Source organism: Pseudonaja textilis, chromosome 1 (genome assembly GCF_049901715.1).
Source record: "Pseudonaja textilis isolate UNSWEBS1 chromosome 1, rPseTex1.2, whole genome shotgun sequence".
Taxonomy (NCBI): domain Eukaryota; kingdom Metazoa; phylum Chordata; class Lepidosauria; order Squamata; family Elapidae; genus Pseudonaja; species Pseudonaja textilis.
This window is the reverse complement of record NC_141990.1, coordinates 221986355-222009201: the sequence shown is the minus strand read 5'-3', so window position 1 is coordinate 222009201 and position 22847 is coordinate 221986355. Positions and strand designations below refer to the sequence as shown.

The 22847-nt window shown below is 40.5% G+C and overlaps 1 long non-coding RNA gene across 1 annotated transcript; it reads left to right on the top strand.

Annotated features, from left to right (window-relative positions):
• The first annotated feature begins 9148 nt into the window (after positions 1-9148).
• LOC148128036 (uncharacterized) lies at positions 9149-12499 on the top strand. The gene is made up of 3 exons (XR_015741318.1): positions 9149-9229; positions 10304-10384; positions 11243-12499. It is a non-coding gene; the product is annotated as an uncharacterized LOC148128036 (long non-coding RNA).
• Positions 12500-22847: the final 10348 nt, after the last annotated feature.

Here is a 22847-nt window from a genome sequence, read left to right as displayed (position 1 = left end):
TTTTTGTGGGCTATACTTATTCACCATAATGAAAATTAAAATAGATGCCTTCCTAGAATATTTACTTTTTTAAAAAAATATTTTTTAAAGTGGTGGGCAGATGTAACACTATGTGGGCATGACCTTGGGGGACAGAAAGAAGAGCCACAGTCTAGACAACCGTCATGCAGGAGGTATCTCAGCCCACAGAACCAGAAGGGACACGGGAAACACCTCATGAGGGATTCTTCCTAGGATTTATTTTTTAAAGTAGAACCAGAGGAGATGAGAAATTCCTTCAGACTTGCAAGATTCTATTACTGTTGCCTAACTATGAAGATAGTGTTTAGAACCAATGATTTATGTTTCTGGTCTGGATTATCTCAAAGGGCCAACAACTAATACCCATACTGCACTCACCTCACATCCCCATCATCCCCACCTCCTCACACCCACAAGGTAAAAGGGCCCATCCTACCCAACCATAAACAACAGGGGATTAGATCCCACCTGAGTTACCTGCTATATGCTTCTGAAACCACTCAGCACCTAACCTGAGCAGTATTTCTGACTCCTCATCTACACTATCAAATTCATTCAATCCTCGCCTAGCCACCCATTCTCACCTAGGCCACTGGAAACTTCATCTATCATTGGCCTGGCAGGTTGGAGCTCATTCCTGCCACAACCTCTCATCCAGGGCAGAGGGCAAGACCAGCTCTACCCAATTCCCACTTAGAGAAAGCTATCCAAAATCCACCCTATCTACACCAGTCCATACCTACACCAGGTCTTTCGTTTAGGCCATCAGCCATCAAAAGCAAATCAAAACAGTCCAAATGTTGAGTCCTACAAAGAGGAAACAAGAAGCTACTAAGATGCTGATGGACCATGTGGCTGGATAGATGGCAGCCACAGGACACACATTGATTCTCCCACATCACTACTATCCTTTCCTGCTCCCACTCCCACCATCTCCATTCAGCCAGGATCCCTCCTCCAGGGCTCTAGCTACAACCATCTCACTGCAGATAGACAGCCCAGCCAACTGCTGTCCTATTCCCAGAGTGGACCACAAAATGAAGGATGGAAGATAGGTCACAGTCCACTCAACCTCTGCCCTATTGGGTCTCTGAACCTTCAGGAGCCAGCCAAAAACAGCCAATCTGTTGCTTTGTCAGCCTCCATCCTCAACCCACTACGCCATTCCATGCTTCTGATGTCAAGATATGCTACTGGCACTTCTCAAATTGTTTAATATGCAATATTTTAATATGCAATATTTTTTCAATATAGACTGGATTTCACAGACCCCCCCAAGTCAGCCTTGGGGGACCCCCATGAGACGCCAGGTAATACTGAAACACTGCTTTAGCCCTGCCCAATGTAGGCACTTGGGCTAACAGCTTTCTCTCAGCCCTAGGAAGCAAGCTAGGGCAACCCACATTTGAAATCTTGCCAAGAAAACTGCAAGAACCTGTGCAGGGGTTCACACAAACATATACAAGCTTGGGAATGCAGACGTAACAGTGACTAAGACCTGGCACATGTGGGTTTATGAACATGCTTCCAAATGCTTGAGGAAAAAGCCTGAATCAGTCACTGTCACAAATTGTTCCCTCCTTGATTCTGCTTGTGTATAAACAAGTTTCCATAGGAATTAAGCCAGAGTAAGCGGCTTATAACTTTTTAGAAGCATTTTCAAAGAAATAATGGTATTAAAAATGCAAACAGTGTGTCTACGAATACACATATTCAACTCTTTCAGAGTTCAACCAATATTGACAATCTCTGTATGACACTCATTAAAAAGAAAAAATAGAAAATAGAAAAAATAGAAAATAAAATAAAAATAAAAAACAGAAAAGAAAAATAGGGAAGAAAAAAAAGAGAGAAAGCCTGGAAAGCTATATTATAAACAAAACACCAGAAAATTTCACCAATTTACATTATTTTAAAAAAATACTTTTCCGTGCTTTTCAGTTGATAAAAAAACAAATGTTAACAAAACTCTTGCACGGGTAATATGAAGCCACAACAACAGAGTTAATTACAGGTGGGAGGCAGTTGGAAGGGCCTATTACGCGTGCAAGGGCTAAATTGATTAATGATATATAAAGGCATAGATCTCCGTAATGGTAGCTTAATGCTCTGACGATGTCAGCAGAGACTGACAAAAGCTTAGTAAGTACAATAAATGTAATTTTTAGTTCCGGAGATCGCAGGATGTCTGTTTCTTCTTTTACAAGTATACCTGGAACTTGTATTTTTAAAATATTTTGGTCGGTCTGTCTGTCTGTCTGTCTGTTAGTCGTGTGAGAGACTAACAGAAAATGTGAAAGAGAGGTTTTAAAAAGCCCCTTTTAAGTCATTGGATTGCATCAGGGTACAAGTGCAATTAATAAAATGAAATAAAATTGGGTACTGGACTGATCAACCTTGAGCCTTTATTCAGTGCTGAGAGAAAAGTTGGGTTGGCAGGACCTGCTCAGAAGTGTCACTTCCCATTAGCACAACAGAGGGCGTTCAACAAGTTGCAAGTCAAGAAAATGAATGAAGCCCAAAGTAATGTCAGCCTTCCCAACCCAAGACAGCCCAGAGAGGCAGAGAGTTGAGTGAAGTGCTAAACAAACTGGATTCTGGCTGCTCATGTCATAGAGTCCACTGCATCTGCAATTTGTTCTTCCCCTATGAAAGTGAAGGTGCAACAGTTGTTGGGCATTGTCTGCTATAACTCCAGAAGCTGCACAAAAGCCGGCAAATATGAAAAGCCACTTGGTTCAAGCATATCCTGCTTTAGTCTGTGAACCACTTTGATCATAACTTCAGAAAAACTTGTATTTTACCTCTCACTGGAATCCCTCTGGATCAGATTCTCTGACCTTTCCCCCTCCAGGACCCCATGGCTTATATAGCTTTAGTAAGATTAGTTGCTATTTCCCGACAGATTAAATTCCTTGTATTCTGGGATTTAAGGTGCACTTCACTCACATATTTGGTTCCTTTAAGACCGTTGATTCCATGACATCGATCAGTCCTAAATATGTCCGCTGCACAAAGCAATGTACTTGTTACGAGCAAGAAAAACCCACAATGGATTTGAACCAGAAGGGTGGCCTAGAGGTGGAGCTCTCGCCTCAAGGAGGCTGTGAGTTCGATTCTAGGTAGAGGCTAATATTTGGAATAGACTCTCCTGCTCGAGCAGGAGGTTGGACTAGATGGCCTCCAAGGTCCCTTCCAACTCTGTTATTCTATGAAGTTGTGAATGAAGGTAAATATCCCAGGATAATGTTGCAGAAACCTTTGGTCTCCCAGTGACTGACTCAGATTGGATCTTGCAGAAGAAATCGTCTGCTTCGTTTGCGGGGGGGAGGGGGAACTTTGCTATCCAGAGGCATATATGAGAGGCTCACCAAAGCTATCTGAAGTAAGGAAAAAAGAATAGGTGGGAGGCGGTTGGAAGGGCCTATTAGGCGTGCAAGGGCTAAATTGATTAATGATATATAAAGGCATAGATCTCTGTAATGGTGCTTAATACTCTGATGATGATACTCTTTCAGATAGATGAAAAGATGAACAAGTCCAGGAGAAGGGAATGACCGAGCAGGGAGGCAAGTAGACAGCAGAAGGGTACAAAATTTTACAAAACTCGCACACATCTCTCTTTCCAAATTAAATCTGGGAATAGTCGCACCAGCAAACGTCCAGGGGTGATGAATGAGTTATTCACAATATCTTTCTAGCGCTAGGTTAGGAAGAGGCGATTTAAAAAACAACAACATTGAAGCGAGCAAGCAAGGAAAGATAATCCCAAAAGAGAAGAATCTTTTCGGTGGGTGGGGAAGCAGGAGGGGGCATTCCTGGAAGCAATTTTTGTGAAACTGTCTGTGGGAGAAGCAATAAAAAAGTTTGGACATCAAGAGCACAGAGAAGTCGGTTGCTATGTGAGGCGATAGCTGTGTTTTGGAAACTGGCGTGCTAGTCTCGCATGCATATGCGCACATCACTGCTGAGGTTGCCAGATACCTTTTATCTTCCTGGCAAACAGGTGTCCCTTATTTCATCACTTGCACAGAGTAGGGTGGACACCCCCACAAACACACCCTTATTTTGTTTCAAATGCTACCCTTCTAAAGTGTCCCTCTGGACAGTTAGCTTTTTGGATGCCAGTAGGGGTCTGTAGATTACTCTGGATCAGTGACAGATAGGGGACAGCCGTGGAATCGTGGAGGTGGGAGTTCTGTTTTTGGCAGCTTCTCTGCCTTTGCCTGTTCTTAAAATAGGCCAGGCAGGGATGGGGTAGGGAGAGGCAGAGGGTGCAGCAGCTGCTGCCAATCATCCCCTGGGCGCTAGAATCCTGGAAATAGAATTTCCCATTGGGATTGTTATACTTGGAAATCAGCAAGTCATGGAACAGAAATTCAGAGCCAGGCTAGGAATTCCCTCCAAGATCCATCACCCCACCCAGATAATCCTCCCCTCCAATCCCCTGTTGCCCAAGGCCAGGCATTTTCAACTCATTTGGATGCCTTAACCAAGATTCAGAAAACCAAATACAGGTAGTCCCGGAGTTACAATGATAACTGGAAACAGGACTGTCGTTGCAAAGAGACGCAGTCAGAAAGGACTAGGTCATGGGACTGCAGAAGAAACAATGGCTACCCACCTGCCTTCAATCGAGGACCTGTATACTGCATGAGTCAAAAAGAGGGCTGTGAAAATATTTACAGACCTCTCACATCCAGTTTTTCCCCGAACGCCATCACTCTGCTAAACAAATAATTCTCTCAACACTGTCCAATTATTTACAAAGTCTGCACTATTACTATTAATCTTCTCATCACTCCTTATCATATCCCCTCCCACTTGTGACTGTATGACTGTAACTTTGTCACTTGTATCCTTACGATTTTTATGGACTGTTTCCTAGTGTGATTTGATTGCTTATTGTACCCTATAACTATTATTAAGTGTTGTACCTGATGATTCTTGACTCTTGATGAATGTATCTGTTCTTTTATGTACACTGAGATCATTTGCACCAAGACAAATTCCTTGTGTATCCAATCACACTTGGCCAATAAAGAATTCTGTTCTGTTCTATTCTATTCTATCCTATCCTATCCTATCCTACCCTACCCTACCCTACCCTACCCTACCCTACCCTAACTAACCTAACCTACCCTACCCTACCCTACCCTACCCTATTCTATTCTATTCTATTCTATTCTATTCTATTCTATTCTATTCTATTCTATTCTATTCTATTCTATTTTATGGGACTACAAGCTGAGCACAGCTATCCCAGCAGTCCCAGTTACTGTTGTAACCCCAGGACACATAGGTTGTTAAATGGGAAGAGGCAGGAGATACAGGTAAGTATAGGGGGAGTATAAGGGGGTGCCATGGGGAGGAGCTAGGAAGAATGGGCAGGTCCATGGACTCATGGGAGGGTAGGCAGAGGCTTCAAAAGGACTTGTGGAAGCCTATGGAGTGGGGGAATAGGTGGGTGGGAGTGCTTGTATTAGATCCCTGGGATCTCTAGTGGGCTTCTTTAAAAAAAAGGCAACTTATTGGTGCAACTTCTCTGCTTGCTTCCCCATTGACTTTGCTTGTGGGAAGCTGGCAGGGAAAGTCACAAATGAGAATCACACAACAGGGCTCACTGCAATGTCGTAATTGCAAGCTGAACATGCGAAGGCCTGGATCGTGATCACGTGACCACAGAGATGCTGAGGTGGCCTGAACTTCTGAGGGCCAGTTGTTAAGTCTATTATTTCAAGGTCACCCTTGAACAATTGCCAAGCAAATAGACGTAAGCAAACCCATTTCAGTGAATACAAAAGAAAATACATTGCAGGCTCAGAAAATTCCATATCATTATAATGTCTGTTAAAATTAAAAGCGTTCCAAAGAGGTGCTTCACAAAATGAACCAAGAATGAACAAACCATCTTTCTTTGAAGCATTAAAACAATTGTCTTGTAGGAAATGGCCAGGCTGAAGGAGGGGTCAAATGCATCATCAGTCTCGAGTCCCTTCGTGATGGCAAAAGATCTAAGTCTAGTCCACCTTGAGTTCAGTTGACTCTTATCTGCTTCCAATTTGCTTTGACTATTAGTAGTTCAGTTTCTTGCAGAGAGCTGAAACTTGCAATAAACCTATATATTCATTTGAACTGCCTGGACTTCTGATTTCTCACACTTGACATAAATCCTTTGCAAAGGTGCTGCAGCCATTTTGAAGATTGTCCCTGACTGTCTGCACAGTGTATCCATGCCCAGCTCTTTCTTGCTCTGATAGTATCAGTGGAAAGAGCATCAATTGGAGATGATCAGGGACACCCTTCAAGGCAGCTTCATAGATTTTTCAAAGGATGCTGCTGCTTTAATACTTCAGAAATAGATGCTTACGTCACCATAATGCATTTTGCAAACCACCTTTTCCAAACAATCCTAATATCAATGTGTACCATGTTTGCCTTTGAGATCCCCACTGTCCCTCCTAAAAAGAGTCTCTAACAAGTGTCTTGCCAATTATTTGGGACATTTATCAACATTTCTCTGAGACAGGTAGAGTTTCCTGCAATCTAAAAGGTGGTGATGGGGAGAACTTTACAGCATTCAAAAGGAGCTTTGGATGCAGCCAATTTGAGCAACTATAGGCTGGTACCCAATATTCTATATTTAGCCAAGCTGATGGTAAAGGAACTGGCACAGAAGCTCCAGGAACTGAACTATCTAGAATAGAATAGAATAGAATAGAATAGAATAGAATAGAATAGAATACTTTATTGGCCAAGTGTGATTGGACACACAAGGAATTTGTCTTGGTGTAAATACTCTCAGTATACATAAAGAAAAGGTACATGCATTAAGAATCAATAATCATCAGGTACAACACTTAATGATAGTCATAGGGTACAATAAGCAATCAAATCATACTAGGAAACAGTCAATATAAATTGTAAGGATACAAGCAACAAAGTTACAGTTCTACAATCACAAGTGGGAGGGGATGGGTGATAAGGAGTGATGAGAAGTTTAACAGTAATAGTAGTGTACACTTTGTAAATAGTTGAACAGTGTTGAGGGAATTATTTGTTTAGCAGAGTGATGGCTTTCGGGAAAAAACTGTTCTTGTGTCTAGTTGTTCTGGTGTGCAGTGCTCTATAGTGTCATTTTGAGGGAAGGAGTTGAAACAGTTTATGTCCAGGATGTGAGGGGTCCGTTTTCACAGCCCTTTTGTTGACTCGTGCTGTATACAGGTCCTCAATTGAAGGCAGGTGGGTTGTAATCGTTTTTTCTGCAGTCCTAATTATCCTCTGAAGTCTATGTCTGTCCTGTTGGGTTGCAGAACCAAACCAGAGAGTTATAGAGGTGCAGATGACAGACTCAATAATTCCTCTATAGAACTGTATCAGCAGCTCCTTGGGCAGTTTGAGCTTTCTGAGTTGGTGCAGAAAAAACATTCTTTGTTGTGCTTTTTTGATGACGTTTTTGATGTTCGGTGTTCATTTTAGGTCATGTGATATAGTAGAACCTAGAAACTTGAAGGTCTCTACTGTTGATACTGTGTTGTCTAGTATTGTAAGGGGTGGTAGTATGGAAGGGTTTCTGCTAAAGTCTACCACCATTTCTACGGTTTTGAGTGTGTTCAGTTCTAGATTGTTCTGGTTACACCACGAGGCAAGTTGTATAACCTCCTGTCTGTATGCAGATTCATCGTTGTCTCGAATGAGACCAATCATTGTTGTGTCATTAGCAAACTTCAGTATTTTAACAGATGGATCATTTGAGATGCAGTCATTGGTATATAGGAAGAAGAGAAATGGAGATAGCACACAGCCTTGGTGGGGCCCTGTGCTGATTGTACAGGTATCGGAGGTGATTCTGCCTAGCTTTACCTGTTGCTTCCTGTCTGTTAGGAAGCTTATGATCCACTTACAAGAGTGTTCAGGTACCGCAAGTTGGTTTAATTTTCTTAGAAGAGTGTCTGGAATGATGGTATTGAATGCTGAACTGAAGTCTACAAAGACGACCCTTGCGTAGGCATTTGGAGATTCAAGGTGTTGTAGGTTGTAATGCAGAGCCATGTTAATAGCATCATCTGTCGATCTATTTGCTCGGTATGCAAACTGCATGGGATCTAACAGTGGATCCCTGATGGTTTTCAGGTGGGACAGCACAAGCCTTTCAAAGATGTTCATAACTACAGATGTTAGAGCAACTGGTCTGTAGTCATTCAGTTCCTTGATGGAGGGCTTCTTTGGCACTGGGATGATAGTAGAACGTTTGAAGCAGGAAGGAACATAGCACATCTCTAGTGATCTATTGAAGATTCGGGTGAAGATGGGGGTCAATTGGTCAGCACAGACTTTTAAGCAAGAAGGAGTTATCTTGTCTGGCCCTGGTGCTTTTTTTGGCTTCTATCTGTGTAATAGATTTTGCACTTCTTTTTCTGTGATCACCAGAGGTTGTGAGCCCAATGGATTGGGGCCAGTTGTAGGTATTTTTGTAGTTGTTATATCTAGACCCGCTTCAGATGGAGACTCGGCACAGAGACAATTGTGGGGCTTTTCTGCATGCAGCCTTCAGTCACTTGACTCCCATGCTTAAACTGGCTGGAAATGACACCAGTTCATGAAATCCACTTTTGGCCATAATAATGGCTATGTGTTCTGGCCAGAAACTTGTCCCCCATGTTGCTGGATTACCCTGCATCCTTTCCCTTCCCATCCATGCCAGGAAAGCAAGTGCAAATTGCTTTCCATTCTGTGCATACGCCTCTCAATGACCAGTAAAAACAACAGCAATAGTTCTATATCAGGTTAGAAGGGGAATCTTCGCAGAACTTTTGCCCATAACTTTTTTTTTAAGAGAGAGCAACAGTCAGCATTTCACCTTTCTGCTGCTGAATCTGGGAGAAAAATGTCTAGCCTTTCATGGCAGGCACCCAGTAGCTCTGTATAAAATCGCCAAGGAGGGCAAAGAGCCAGGACGGGCTTGGTCATGCCTACTAGATGGACATACCAGCCAATTGGTAGGGAGGCACATGACATAACATGGAAAGGAATGAAGAGCAGCCGGTAGACCAGACTGTTCTCATTGTGCTGGCAGGAAAAAACAAAACCTGTTTCACTTTCTGATGAAAAGTCAGATTCAGGTCACCTTCCCAACAGTCTAAGATTGGGCTGAGCATGATTTCATCTGTTCCTGCTCTCACTGATGGCTCAAATGATTGAGAGCAAGGTATGCTATTTTGCAGTGGTTCAGAGGTGGTATTCAGCAGGTTCCGACCAGTTCTGGAGAACTGGTAGCGAAAATTTTGAGTAGTTCGGAGAACCAGCAAATCCCACCTCTGACTGGCCCCGCCCCCTGACTCCCAAGTCCCAGCTGATTGGCTGGGTCTTCTTTTGTTGCCCTACATAGGAGAACAGAGCTGGAAAGCAGGTTAGTGAGCCACGCCCACCAAACCATGCCCACAGAACTGGTAGTAAAATTCATTGAATCCCACCACTGCAGTGATTCAATTTTTGTCTCTTTGGGTAGGATAAGATAGGATGGGATGGTGTGGGGTGGGGTGGGGTGGGGTGGGGTGTAATGGAATGGAATGGAATGGAATGGAATGGAATAGAATAGAATAGAATAGAATAGAATAGAATAGAATAGAATAGAATAGAATAGAATAGAATAGCTTTATTGCCAAATGTGAGTCAATCTCACAAGGAATTTGTCTCCAGTGCATAAGTTCTCAATGTACATGCAAAACAACAAACTAATAATAATATTATCAAAGGCAATATACTTAATAAGGCAGAACTGTGGGAATTAAATGTTCAGCAGAGGGATGGCCCTCCTATCTTATTAAAAAAAAAGTGATGGCATGACTGATAGGACACAGCACCAAGAATCACCACCCATGTTCTCAGTTCTAGAGCATACCGTAGTTTTCAATTATTATTTTTAGGCTGCAGACTTTATTTATAAAAATAATTTGTCTCCGGTAGATAGGTTATCAGTGTACATACAAGTATATGTTCATAAATATATTATTTATATATTTGTAAATATATTATTTGTATTTATAAATAGATTATTTATATATAAAATTTATAAATAAATCATATTAGAAGGTGATAGTGAGAAACTTCAGCTCAAGGTGCCAGACTCCTACGCATTTCCATCTTCCTGCAATCTGCATAAAGCTGCTGGAAAGGATCTTTTACAGATCTGGGGCTCTCTGTTATCTGTACACTGATGATATTCAGCTGCATTTCTTTCTGTGGGGTTGGATGTTTCAAGACTAAACACATATGCTTCCAGATGGCTAAGGACTGGGTGTGAGAGAAGAAGTTGAAGCTGATTTGGATAAGAAGGACTGCTGATTTGGACTTCAGGATTCAGGTAAGTAGATAGGGTTGAATCCCAGCACCCCAAATAACAGCTTCACAGTCTGGGGAATCTTCCCGGATCTAGCATTGATACTGGACAACCAATAACAACAATGTCAGGAGTGTGGGCAAGCTTTTACCAGGACTGGCTCACCTGGAGGAGAATGAATCGCCTGATTTCACTCAAACATGCTCAGGTAAACTCCTGGCTGGTTTATTGATGTCAGCCCTCCCAGGTAAACCAGACAGGAACAGAACTAGATGAACTAATTCTACTTTATCATAAGGCTCCATTAACAGAATATTGCAAGTCTGAAAGTACAAACCTTTCCCCTGCCACTTTTAGTGGACTGAATATCCATTAGGGCAGGTCTTTTCTCAATTTTGTTCTGTGATTGTTAAGCAATTATGGGTTCTGGAGTCTCTTGTCTGATTGTTTCCTAACAACCAGGATGATTAGGGGACTTTAGGCTAAAACATATGAAGAACAGTTACAGGAACTGGGCATGGCTAGTCTAGTGAAGAGAAGGACCAGGGGAGACATGACAGTGTTTCAATAGAGAAGGAGTCAACCTATTTTCAAAAGCACCTAAAGGCCAGACAAGAAACAATGGATGGAAACTGAACAAAGAGAGATTCAACCTAGAAATAAGAAGAAATTTTCTGATGGTAAGAATAATCAACCAATGGAACAACGTGCCTTCGGAAGTTGTGGGAGCTTCATCACTGGAGGCTTTCAAGAAGAGACTGGACTGCCATTTGTCAGAAAGGTTGTAGGGTCTCCTGCTTGTGGGTGGGGTTTGGACTAGATGACCTACAAGGTCCCTTCCAACTCTGTTAATCTGTTAATCTGTCCTCCTCTTTCCTCAAGGCCACTACTGCATTCTATCTCAACTCCAATGCATTTTTTGTGGGTGCGGCCTTTGAAGATATGCTGGAAACGGAAGCTGGCTTGGAATGTGTCACAATGGATGGTGTGTGGTATACAGGTAGACCTTGATTTATAACACTTCAACTTAGTGACTGTTCAAAGTTACAACATCAAATAAAAAAGTGACTTATGACCATTTTTCACAGTTACAACCATTACAGCATCCCCATGGTCATGTCATATCAAAATTCAGATGCTTGGCAACTGACTCATCATATTTAGGATGGTTGCAGTGTCCAGGGATCATGTCATCACTTTTTTTTTTTGCAACTTTCTGACAAGCAAAGTCAATGGGGAATCCAGATTAACAACTGTGTTACTAATTTAACAACCGCAGGGATTCACTTAACAAGAAAGATCGTAAAATGGGACAAAACTCACTTAACAAATGTCTCACTTAGCAACAGAAATGTTGGGCTCAATTGTGGTTGTAAGTCAAGGACTACCTGCATTATTTTCATGTTGAAATGGCTAGCTGCTCTCTGAGCCCCATTTAAGGTCCACATCTGAGTGTATTAAACCTTACAGGGAGGACCAAGAATACTTGTGCTGTCTCGTCACACTCTTAGATTCTCAGGCTTGGCCATAGTTAGATGTAACATAAACAGCAAATTTTGTTTTGTTTTTTCCTATAGTGGGGATCACAGAATAAACAGCTGTTGGTTGTTGAGGTGCCCCTCCCTTTCTTATTACAGCTTGGGAAGATAATTGGACCTGTTCTTTTTCATCCAGGGCTTTTAAAGTTTTAAAGTCTTTGAATATTTTTAGTGTTTAACTAAAACACTAGAATTGTACTAATTAGTTGCAGAATTCTGAACTATATTACAGGGATTATAAAGAGAGCTACTGGAGGGGCAGGCGTATAAATCTATAACTGACTAAATAAGAAACATTATTTAGAGTTATTAATACTGAAAGCAAAAAGTATGAGACATTTGCATAATTTAAAGCAGCAATTATTGTGTACCCTTTATTTGTTATTCAAGTATTCCCCTGCTTACGGCAAAGTAGCTGAACTACGCCTCTGATGAAAAGAAAGAAAAAAAGGCATCAGCAAACAGGGAATAACCCTGAGGCCAATAGAAGGATGATAAAGAAGGGAAGCTCATTAAATTATTTATTTATGTGTCACATTTTTTGAACCGCTGTAATCTATTAAGGACTCTTGGTGATTCACAACAATAAAAACATTTGCACAATAAAACATCCGTGGTACAGATTTAAAACTTCCACAGTAAGTACACAAAATCAATTAAAAACAATAAAACTCTGAAAGCATAAAATGAAGCCATTGTTCAAAAACAGTATAATATAGATCTTACCGGCAGTACCACCATCAATTACCCAATGCTTTCCGGAAGAGCTAATTTCCTTTCTCACTGATGTAGCTTCTCCTTTATCCCTTACAATTTGTAATACCCTCTTTTGCTCTTCTGCAGGGTATTAAACCTGGAGGTGTTGCCATCCACTCTCCTGGTTAGGACCAACTACTCTTGCAACTTTAGCTCATCCAGCCATGAATTTGGGGAAAGGGTTCTGGAAGAGAAAAATTCCAAAATTTAAACACGAAAAGTTAGAAAGGTACAACTTTATTGTCTACTGATCTTAAAGGATATTAACCAATACATTAGGGGAGCTTCAACCTCATCTTTATGGGGCCATAAGCAAAACAGTGTAACCTCAAAAGTAGTACAACTCAGGAACTCAGAAATTCCCAGGTTCAATCTGCAATATCCCACAAACATTTAAATGATGTCCACTTAGAAGACCATGGCAGAATAAAAAGGATCCAACACAGTGATATAATAGCAATAGCAATAGCCCTTAGACTTATATACCACTTTATAGTGCTTCACAGCCCTCTCTAAGCGGTTTACAGAGTCAGCATATTGCCCCCAACAATCTGGGTCCTCATTCATTCATTCATCCCTTCTAGTTGCTCCTACGACACAGGTGGTAGGCTGCCATGGACTCAGATAATTCTAGTGGTGGATTAACATGCAAAACGTGACATATATTGCTAAAAAGTGATGAGGAAATGGGCTTATTGAAGATCAGGTGCCCCAGTTTTCAGATCCTGTGGCAGTTACAACACCAATTCAATTTAATTTAATCTAAAACCCAACATAGCTTCTCATGTTTTATATCGATTACCACAGGTCAGGTTGCTGGAATGAAGGCCTCTCTGGATGCATAGCAGAAAATCTGTCATTGTATCTGTTGCATACTGGAAATAGATTTTTCCACTACTAGGAAAAATCAGGGGTAAAGGACTGTAGGGAGTCTTGAGAAAATAAGCAGAAGCTAAAATATTCAAAAATCAAAAATAAAAATATGCTTTAAGTCCAAGAAACAGAGAAACAGTTGGAAAGAAGCACCAACTGATTCTACTCCAGGTTGCTAGATTATGAGAGGGAGGGAAAAGAAAACATTGTCAGGCACTCAACATTCTGTTTCCATTTCATATCAATCAATACACAATAGTTCCAATTAAACTTATGGAGTCTGTTTCCTCCCCTGGCCCATTTCAAGGGGCAGACATCCACCTTGAAAGCTGACTGTTTAACCTGTTTGGCTGCATTTGAGGGACTTGATGTTTCTGACATCAAGATGTTTCTTGATGTTTCTGACACTGGAAACAGAAAGAATTATATTCCATCTATTCTCAGGCAACAAAACCATGACGTATAGCCATTCTTCAGAAGGAACCAACAAGAAGTTTAAAAGGGTTGACTAAGACATGAGAGGTCTTTGAATGAGTTTTCCAAAGAGAAAAAGACTTTTCCAACGGTTACACAAATGAGTGGTTCAGTTTAAATCACAAATGCAAATGGGTTTCAAATTCAGTCTGCTGTAGTTCCCTCTTTTCTTCTTTTACCCCACTTATCTTTTCATACTTTCAGTGAGTCCCTGTCTTCAAGAGAAGAACCCAGGTGCAAAGAGGAATCCAAGCAAAACATCTACAAGCATTCCTCCAAAGTTGCACCCTTTCAACCTTAATTAAAACAGGTTTTGGAATGTGAACAGTTTCTGTGAAGTCAGAGACCTCTTCCAGCTGCATCCTCAATATTCATCAAATCTTTAGCACTTTGTGTATCACTGTTCATTCACACGTGAATGGCATCAGAAAGACTTGCACCAGTTCCTTCTACAATTATTCAGACTGGAGCAAGAGGGAAGGCCTGATTGTTCACCATTCAGTTCTAGCCATATGATTTAGGTCCCTTGTATTCTGCTGCTCTTGCCTTCTTCTTCTTCAGAAGGAAAGAGCCTGCTTGGTCAACAGACAGCAATGTGGCCTATTTCTGTCTCTTTGATGTTTGCCCGGGTTGTCTTTGGTTGTCATGGAGATCTAAGCAGCTGAAATGACATCTTGAGTGGCAGCAGGGGATGTCCCATGGAATGAAAGCTGGTGGGCATAACATGTATGTGTGTGTCTCCAGCATCTGATGGAAGACTTCTCAGCTTGAAATGGATTGGATTTCAGGGTTGGTCTGCTATTCTGAGTTCTTCAAGGAGTGGCACTTTGCCCTCTGCTCCTCTCCTGACTTAAATCTAGCATTGGTTTTTGAGAATGATAAAGGATGACATCAATCATAGCTGAGATAGCTTAAGACACCCTTTGATGGACAGACAACAGAAAGTTAATGAGGTGGGAACTGATACTCTTGGAACTGAAATGTGTGAACTCCAGGTCAACATTCTACTTGTTCTTCTGTGCTGCATACAGTATTGCCTTCTTTAATCCAAATTGAAAATTGAAAATCAAGAAGCAAACAAATGCTACGTAGGCTCTTATTCACCCACTGTCCATAGGACATTGGGTGGGTGAACAAGTCAACTTTTGGAGTCCTGAAAAATATGACTAGTTCTCTGTGAATTCACCCAGATATGTTGAACATTCTTTAGCATGTATTAAATCCAGATTAGAGGGTCTAAATTCTCCATAGTTTCCAACATTACTTTCCCACATTGCACATGCTGTTGTTTAAATATTGAAAGTTGATCTTGGCATTTGGTGGACTAACATTTGTGGCATGGAAGTTTTAGCAATTGAAAAAGCTCACATGACTCTGTTCTAGATCTTCTAGGTTGTCTTTAAAACAAAGTTTCCTTTGAGAGAAACTTTGAGTCTTTCTGCACTTACGGTAGTATTTGTACCAGACTCATATCAATGCTACACAAACTATTTTGTCTAACAATGTCTTGGCTGTGGCTCATCTCAATTTACAGAGCTTCTCTTTAGCAAGGTGCAGTGCTTGATCTCTATGGAACTGGAACATGGGTGTCCCAACAGACGGGAATTTATGTCATGAGCATCATGACATCATCATGAACATGAATGCAATAATTTGAATCAGTTGTGGAATGTATCTGGTGCAAATCCAATAACTGTATCATGAAGTTATAGCAATTTATAATAGATATCTATGGCTTGGAGGCAGGCTGTTTCCCCACTAGCTGGTACTCTTGTCTTACCCTACTGTTTCCTGGTATTTGAATTTAGATTTCTTTAGGAGATTTCATAGTTAAATTTAACATTGGTTATTAATATTTTAACAACAATGACAACTCTGGGCAGTTTACAACAACAAAATATATAGTTAAAGCAGCTAAAAATATAATAACAAAACAAAACAGTCTGGACTAAAAAGCAAACATAACAGTATAAAGACACAACAAATACACTGTGCCCCTGACCTGTGATCAGAGACAGGTCTTAAAATCCCAGAATAGCGGGCAGTACAAGCGGTCCTCCTTTAGTAACCACAATTAGGGCCAGAAATTCTTTCATTAAGCCAAGTGGTTGCTAAATGAAACCGCAATGATGTTTATGGACTTACTTCAGCTTCTTGCAAAAGTCATAAATCTTGAGGATTGGTCATGAAGTTTTTTTCATCATTTTCCTATCTGTGAATGGTCACTGTCTGAAACAGTTACTAAACAAGGGCGAGGAAGAAAATATGGGATGACCATTTGTCTGAGAAGGTATGAGGATTCCTACCTAGGGCAGGGGGTTGGACTAGAACAGTGGTCGCCAACTAGTGAGCCAGGGACCACTGGTGGTCCATGAGGAAATGTTGGTGGTTCATAGAGAAATGTCACCCCCAAAACACCCCCCAAAGCAATTAATCCAGGCTGCGCAGAACACAAGGCTGCACCACCCACATGGCCCGTGGTAACACAAGGCTTGTGTTGCTTGCATTGCAAAGAACACGAGGTAGTGAGGGGAGGGTGGAAAGGGTGGATGGGGGGAACTTGCCCCACATACCTTGCCTGGCCACTGGGCTGCTTCTTTCCTCTTCTTTCTTCTTCTGCTTTTGGCTGCATGCAAGGAAAGCAGCAAAAGTCTTTCTTTCTCTCCCCCCAATTCCGCCAGAAATGAGTTTTTGGGACTCTGCAAGGCATCCTGCTCCAAGAGGCTGTGCCAGCAAAGACTCATTTCTGGCAGAGTTTGGGGGAAAGAAAGAAAGACTTCTGCTGCTTCTGCAGCTGCTTTCCTTGTATGAAGCCAAAAGTTTCTCTCTCTTTCCCAAGAACGGAACTGAAAAGCAAGTTAGGAATGTGGCTGCCTTGGAGGGTGTGTGTGTGTGTGTGTGTGTGTGTGTGTGTGTGTGTGTGTGAGGGACCTTTGTGTGTTTGTGTCTGTGTGTGTGCGAGAGAGGAGGGGGGGAGGGAGAGAGAGGGAGAGAAAGAGGGGGAGGGAGGGAGGGAGAGAGAGAGAGAGAGAGAACATCACCGCCAGCCCTCTGAGGTTAGATTGGGTCTCTTTCTCTCTCCCACCAATGTCAGCAAGCCACCATCAGTCAAAATTCTTATTAGTGGTCCGCGAGATTTAAAATTATGAGTTTGGTGATCCCTGAGGTCGAAAAGGTTGGTGACCCCTGGACTAGAAGACCCCCAAGATCTCTATGATCTGATGATTTTTATCCCTACCTATACAGGTGTCCCTGAGGGATGCTAATTGATTTCACAATCCCTATTAAAAACAATCCGTCTTAAAACAACATTGTGCATTAAATTTGCTCCACCTCGCAGCCTTTGGTCTCAACAAGCCATTTCTTTGCACTACCATGCATGAGGTGAAAAGGCTGTCCACTGCAACCTACAATCATGATTGCAGCTGTTGGAGGGGAAATGTTGGCTGCAATACTATGGTGGTACATCACCCTTGTAGCATTTAGAGAGAATTTATATGCAGAAAGAATGGCAGATTTATGTCCAGACAGGCCTCCCAACATACCAACAGTTTAGATTTCTTGGAAAACTGCCAAATACACACACACACACACATGCATGCACATACACACGTGCACCATATAGTTAGTCTTTTGATTTATGACTATAATAGAACCTGCCAATTAATGGTCATAATTTCTGACAGTCATAATGTGTCAACATTATGTCAACTGTGTGTGTTTTGTTATCTTTTGAATTCTGTAATTCCTTATCCTGCCCTGGCTCGTTAATTGCTGCAATGTGGTTTGTGTTGGTCTTTATTTATAATTTGGGTTCGGACTGAGTTTCTTCCCTTTAAAAACTGTTCTTGGGAGAGTTTTTTCTCCAGCCGAAGATAACTGGACATTGGAGGCCAAGTTGGAGGAGTTAAAGGGACTTTACCTACTTTTGTGACTTTGTTACTTTTGTGCCATGCCCTGGGTCATCACAACTACCTGTACAGCTGAAATAACTCAGAGAGTGTGGCACTGACTAAATCATTATTTGTCAATCCTTCTACTGGTCTTCTGAAACAAGATTTCAGGACATCAGAAATAGAGACAAAGGTAGGTTGGCTTCAGTCTGATGGTCTTCAGACGTGGATAGGATGCTTTACAAAATGTCCTTATCCTGTAACAACTACTCTCACTTATTCATTGTGGGGGGGGGGAGAAATAGGAGGGCTGCAAAAAGATTTGCAAAATTTAAATGCTGCACTTTGATGTTGGGACTGTATGGGGAAGGAGAGGAATATCTTGAGAAAGAACAATGGAAATGTTAGAATATATGCTTTTTACAATGTCTCCTCTCTGGGCCACATGTTCTAATTATTGATTTTTCCTTGCAATATAAATTGTTAATCCTTGCTTGCTTATGCCAGGAAAGTATCTAAAATCAAAGTTAGATTGATATGAAGGACAAAGCAGAACTGTCAGTTTCCTAGAATTTACCATCAGGAAAAAATATTGTTGCAACAGCAGCTCCCCCAAGTGGGCACTAGAACCAGCCTCAGGGAACAAGAAGCAAGTTTTAATTTTTATTTAATTTGTTATATTTCAAACCACCTAAAAGCCAAAGTTATTGGGAAAAATAGCTTTCAGAATATCTGTTGCTTTGCAGTTCCCTTCATCTGAAATCATATGCTACCTTCCCAAAGTTTCCACAGAATTGTAATTTTTAATGTGATCAAAAGAGAAAGTGAATTCACATGCAGGGAGCCATCATGCTATATTTTATGAATTAAAATTAAATTGAAGTTGCTTCATGAATCTACATTTCGTTTTTGGAAGCATCTTCCCTATGTATGTGTCTACTGCTGTGTAGGTTATTTTTTCCACCAGACTGAAGAAAATTTATACAGATCCTAGATCAAGATCAAGCTATTTTCCAAAGCACCTGAAGGCCAGACAAGGAATAATGGATGGAAACTGGTCAAGGAGAGATTCAATTTAGAAATAAGGATAAATTTTCTGACAGTGAGAGCAATCAACCAATGGAACAGCTGGCCTTCAGAAGTTGTGGGAGCTTCATCACTGGAAGCTTTCAAGAAGAGACTGGACAGCTATCTGTCAGAAATGGTGTAGGTTTTCCTGTTTGGGCAGGGGGTTGGACTAGATGACCTACAAGGTCCCATCCAACTCTGTTAATCTGTTAAACATCTATATTGTTAAGAATTAAAATTGCCAAAAACTAATCTGGTATCTCTATATTCTACTCAGTTCTGTAAATCAGCCGCCATGCAATGATTCTGACAATATGATTTGAATACTTTTTTTTGCCCTTACTGCTGATGTTGCTACTGGTTTGATCATGCAAATCCCAAAGTGATGGAGAAAAATAATGTACCCTCTTTTTTAGTGGGGGAGGGCTTGCAGATCTGGTCTGCAAGAATCCAGTTAGATGGCAGCAGAGTTACACATTTCAATAGCTTTAGCCCTACACAAGATTCAGATCTTTTAGCCAGCCAATTTTTTTCTTTGCTTAAAAAAGCCACTTCCTTCCCACAGTGGGTTTTCTTTCAAAGCTGATGGTTCTCTCTGCTGTTCTTACACACAATGAACTATCAAACTATACATACAATTTTTAAATCAAATTGTCATCACAAGGGCCACATGAGGACTAGTTCATTAGTCTGAAAGCTGCAATACTGAGGCCTTCTTTACATTCACACAAATGTCTTTAAAGAGACAGAAATGAAGATAATTATGATGTACCATTCAACATACATTTATTGGATAAATAAAAATATTTCTGCAAAACCTTTCTATGAAATAGTGCCGTTCCCCTTGGGCCACATAGCTGCCAGTGTTTTTCATTAATCAGAACACCAATATTGAGTTTAATTACCGGATTGATACAATAGATAATATTTTTTTCAAGATCATATCCATCAATAATTATATTATGCTGATGACACTACTCTGAAAGTTGAAAATGAAAATGAATTTCGCACTTTAATAAAGTCAAGGGTACAGTGAAAAAAATTGATTAATTGTAAGATTAATTATAAAGGAGATCAAAATAATGACAGAACAGCAACAGAATTGCATTTTGGAGTGATTATCAATAGTAAAGGAAGCAGAAGTCAGAAATATGTCACAGACTTGCATATTGGGAACAATATTCAGATGTTGTGGTATTGTGAAAAAAATTTATGTAGTCAATAGTTGTCCTTATGACTCTTTAACAAAGTAAAACTTGGATTCTGAATATGCAAAATAGAAAGATACTTTTGAACTTTGATGTTGGAGAAGATTCCTGAGAATAGGATGGCCTTCCAAAACAAACAAATCGATTATAGATAATTCAGAATGAGGTATAAATGACCAGGCTGAAATTATTTCTCTTCTACAGAGGGCTGTCTCTGAAAATCTTATGACAACAAGTGGCATTCTAGCTGCTAGGCCCTCATCCTGTGGTAAAACCCTTTTCAATCCATACCGGTACTTAACTGGGGAGAGATTTGGGAGATTATTTTAATATTCCAAGCTCTATTTGAATAGGTTTTTGATACTTCAGGCTCAGTTGTGAATGGAAAGGAAGGTAAATTCCATGGATCTTTTGACTTTTTTCTTTGTTCTCAATCTATAATCCTGCTTATTTCCAGAGTGAAATATGCAGCACCAAGTATTTTCTAATGTATCGTATAAAAATACAAGGCAGGATTAAATTAAGCCAGATGTTGCATTTTATGAATGACTCAGGCCCACTGTGCAAGACTGATGAGCATAAGGCAAGCTGACAGTAGAGAAGAATACTAGATGGGTGAAAAGATTCAACAAACTAATTGCACGATAATTGCTGGCCCCTAAAATTTTATGGATGTCACCTGAATCAGTCACAATTGTCAAGTGTAAACATTCTGAAAGCTAAATGTTATATGGTTACATGTTAGAACTTGGGCAGAAGAAATATTTGGGCAGCTGGACAAGATGAGGCAATTCTCTGCTAGCCTCAAATAACTATGAATGGCATAACACTGGTGCTTTGCCCCCTGCCCCCACCCCCTCCCGATTCTGTGTAAGATGGCTTTTATCTTTCTATCTGGGTTTCTATTCCAGATTTCTCAGAAATGTGCTGCCACTGCTCTGTTTTTAACATAAGCTGTTGGGTGCTCAAATAATAGACTTTAAACAAATTACATATAAAGAGGCTCAAGACACGTTGCCTGGTTGGTTTTTATATTATTATTGTTTATATTATTGTTTATTTAAAATTGTGACCTGTGCAGAGTCCCTCTGGAGTGGGGTAGTGTCTATATCTAAGAAAGAAAGAAATTAGAACAAAATGTGCTATTATGAGACAGCATTCATAAGAGGAAATTCAGATCACTCCTTTTATCCTACAGCCTCTCCTGTTCCCTTGGCTTACAGGCTTGGGGTGTGGAAGTATTGTATTCTTAACTTGTTTGTTCCATTTAAATAGAATGGGACTGACTAATATGATTTCTGGTACAAGCCTAACTGCAAAGGAAGCCAATGACCTGGTGCTATCATGTCTACAAAGGGGGAAAAAAGCTGATTTTCTACAGAAAACCGAGGCACAAGTACTGGATGTGATTGACTGTTCAAGTGTTTCCATGTGTTATCCCTCCTTTATATAAGAATGTACATACCATAAGCCAGTTCCTCCTCATATGTCATTAGCACTTGGCAGCGAACATGTTGGCCTATTCCTAGATCATAGATATCATAGATATGGGGTATCTGAGTGGACAAACTGCTCTGAAGCAAAACAAGGGTCACAGCTGCCTTTTAGACTCAGAAAATGCCAAAATCAAGTTGTTATGAATATGGAGTTAAAACTTAAGACTGCCTAGAAAAAATTACTATCTGTTCTGACTTAATTACTATACATCAAGCCATCCACTTCTATTTTTACCCAGAAATTCAAATACATTAACTCTTTTTATTAGTGAATTGCATAAGGTTTTTTTTTTGCCTGTTTCTTCCTTTTTATGTGAGCACTCTTTATTAAAGGCTAGAAACATTACTAATAGAGATTATCATCTTGGGTAATGTAGGCTTTTACAATTACCCATAGTCTGACTCAGTGCAAATAATATAAGCATTTTTTTAATTGCCGGAAGGATAGCACATTCATCTACTGCAGAAAGTGTAATCTTGTAGCACTGTGAAGGTTTAACTATTTATAATACATAAGATCCTATGCTAATTAATGTCATAAAACAATTATTACATTTGTTTCAACTGGGAAAAGAGAGGGTCAAGGAGTATCTCTTGGATTCAGCAAAATAGCTCAGTTATGGCTTCTTTAAAACCATATCTGACACCTTTGGCAGTGCTAGTTTTGGATTAACTGTGAGCTGGGTGGTCTCCTGTTTCTTTAAATAGGAAGGAAGAATTTGTTAGGCATTTGTGTTGAGTTAATTCCCCGTTAGGAGAATGAGCGCATACAGGGAGATGTATTGAGAATAGTGTTTGAATAATACACACCAGCACACAGATACACTGTACAGTAAATGTAGGGTTTTTTTTACTTTCAATAAAGGTTTAAGCAAAGTTCAAACACAGTCCAAAGTCATTCACAGGTAAGTCAGTCAGTTTTCAGTCCAGGGATAATCCAATAACAAAGTCCAGTGTCAAAAACAGTTCAGTATCAGACTTACATCAAATCCAGGAATAGTAGTCCATAAGAGGAACGGCAAAACTCTCCAACAGAAGGAAACAGAGATTTACTCACACTCTCTTCTGAGACTAAGATTAAACAACCCAGGTTTCTGGCTCCATCTTGGCCATTTTAGAAACCACACCCAACTACAGTTTTGCATTTTCTTAAAGATGCAGTTTTAAAATGTCTATCCTGG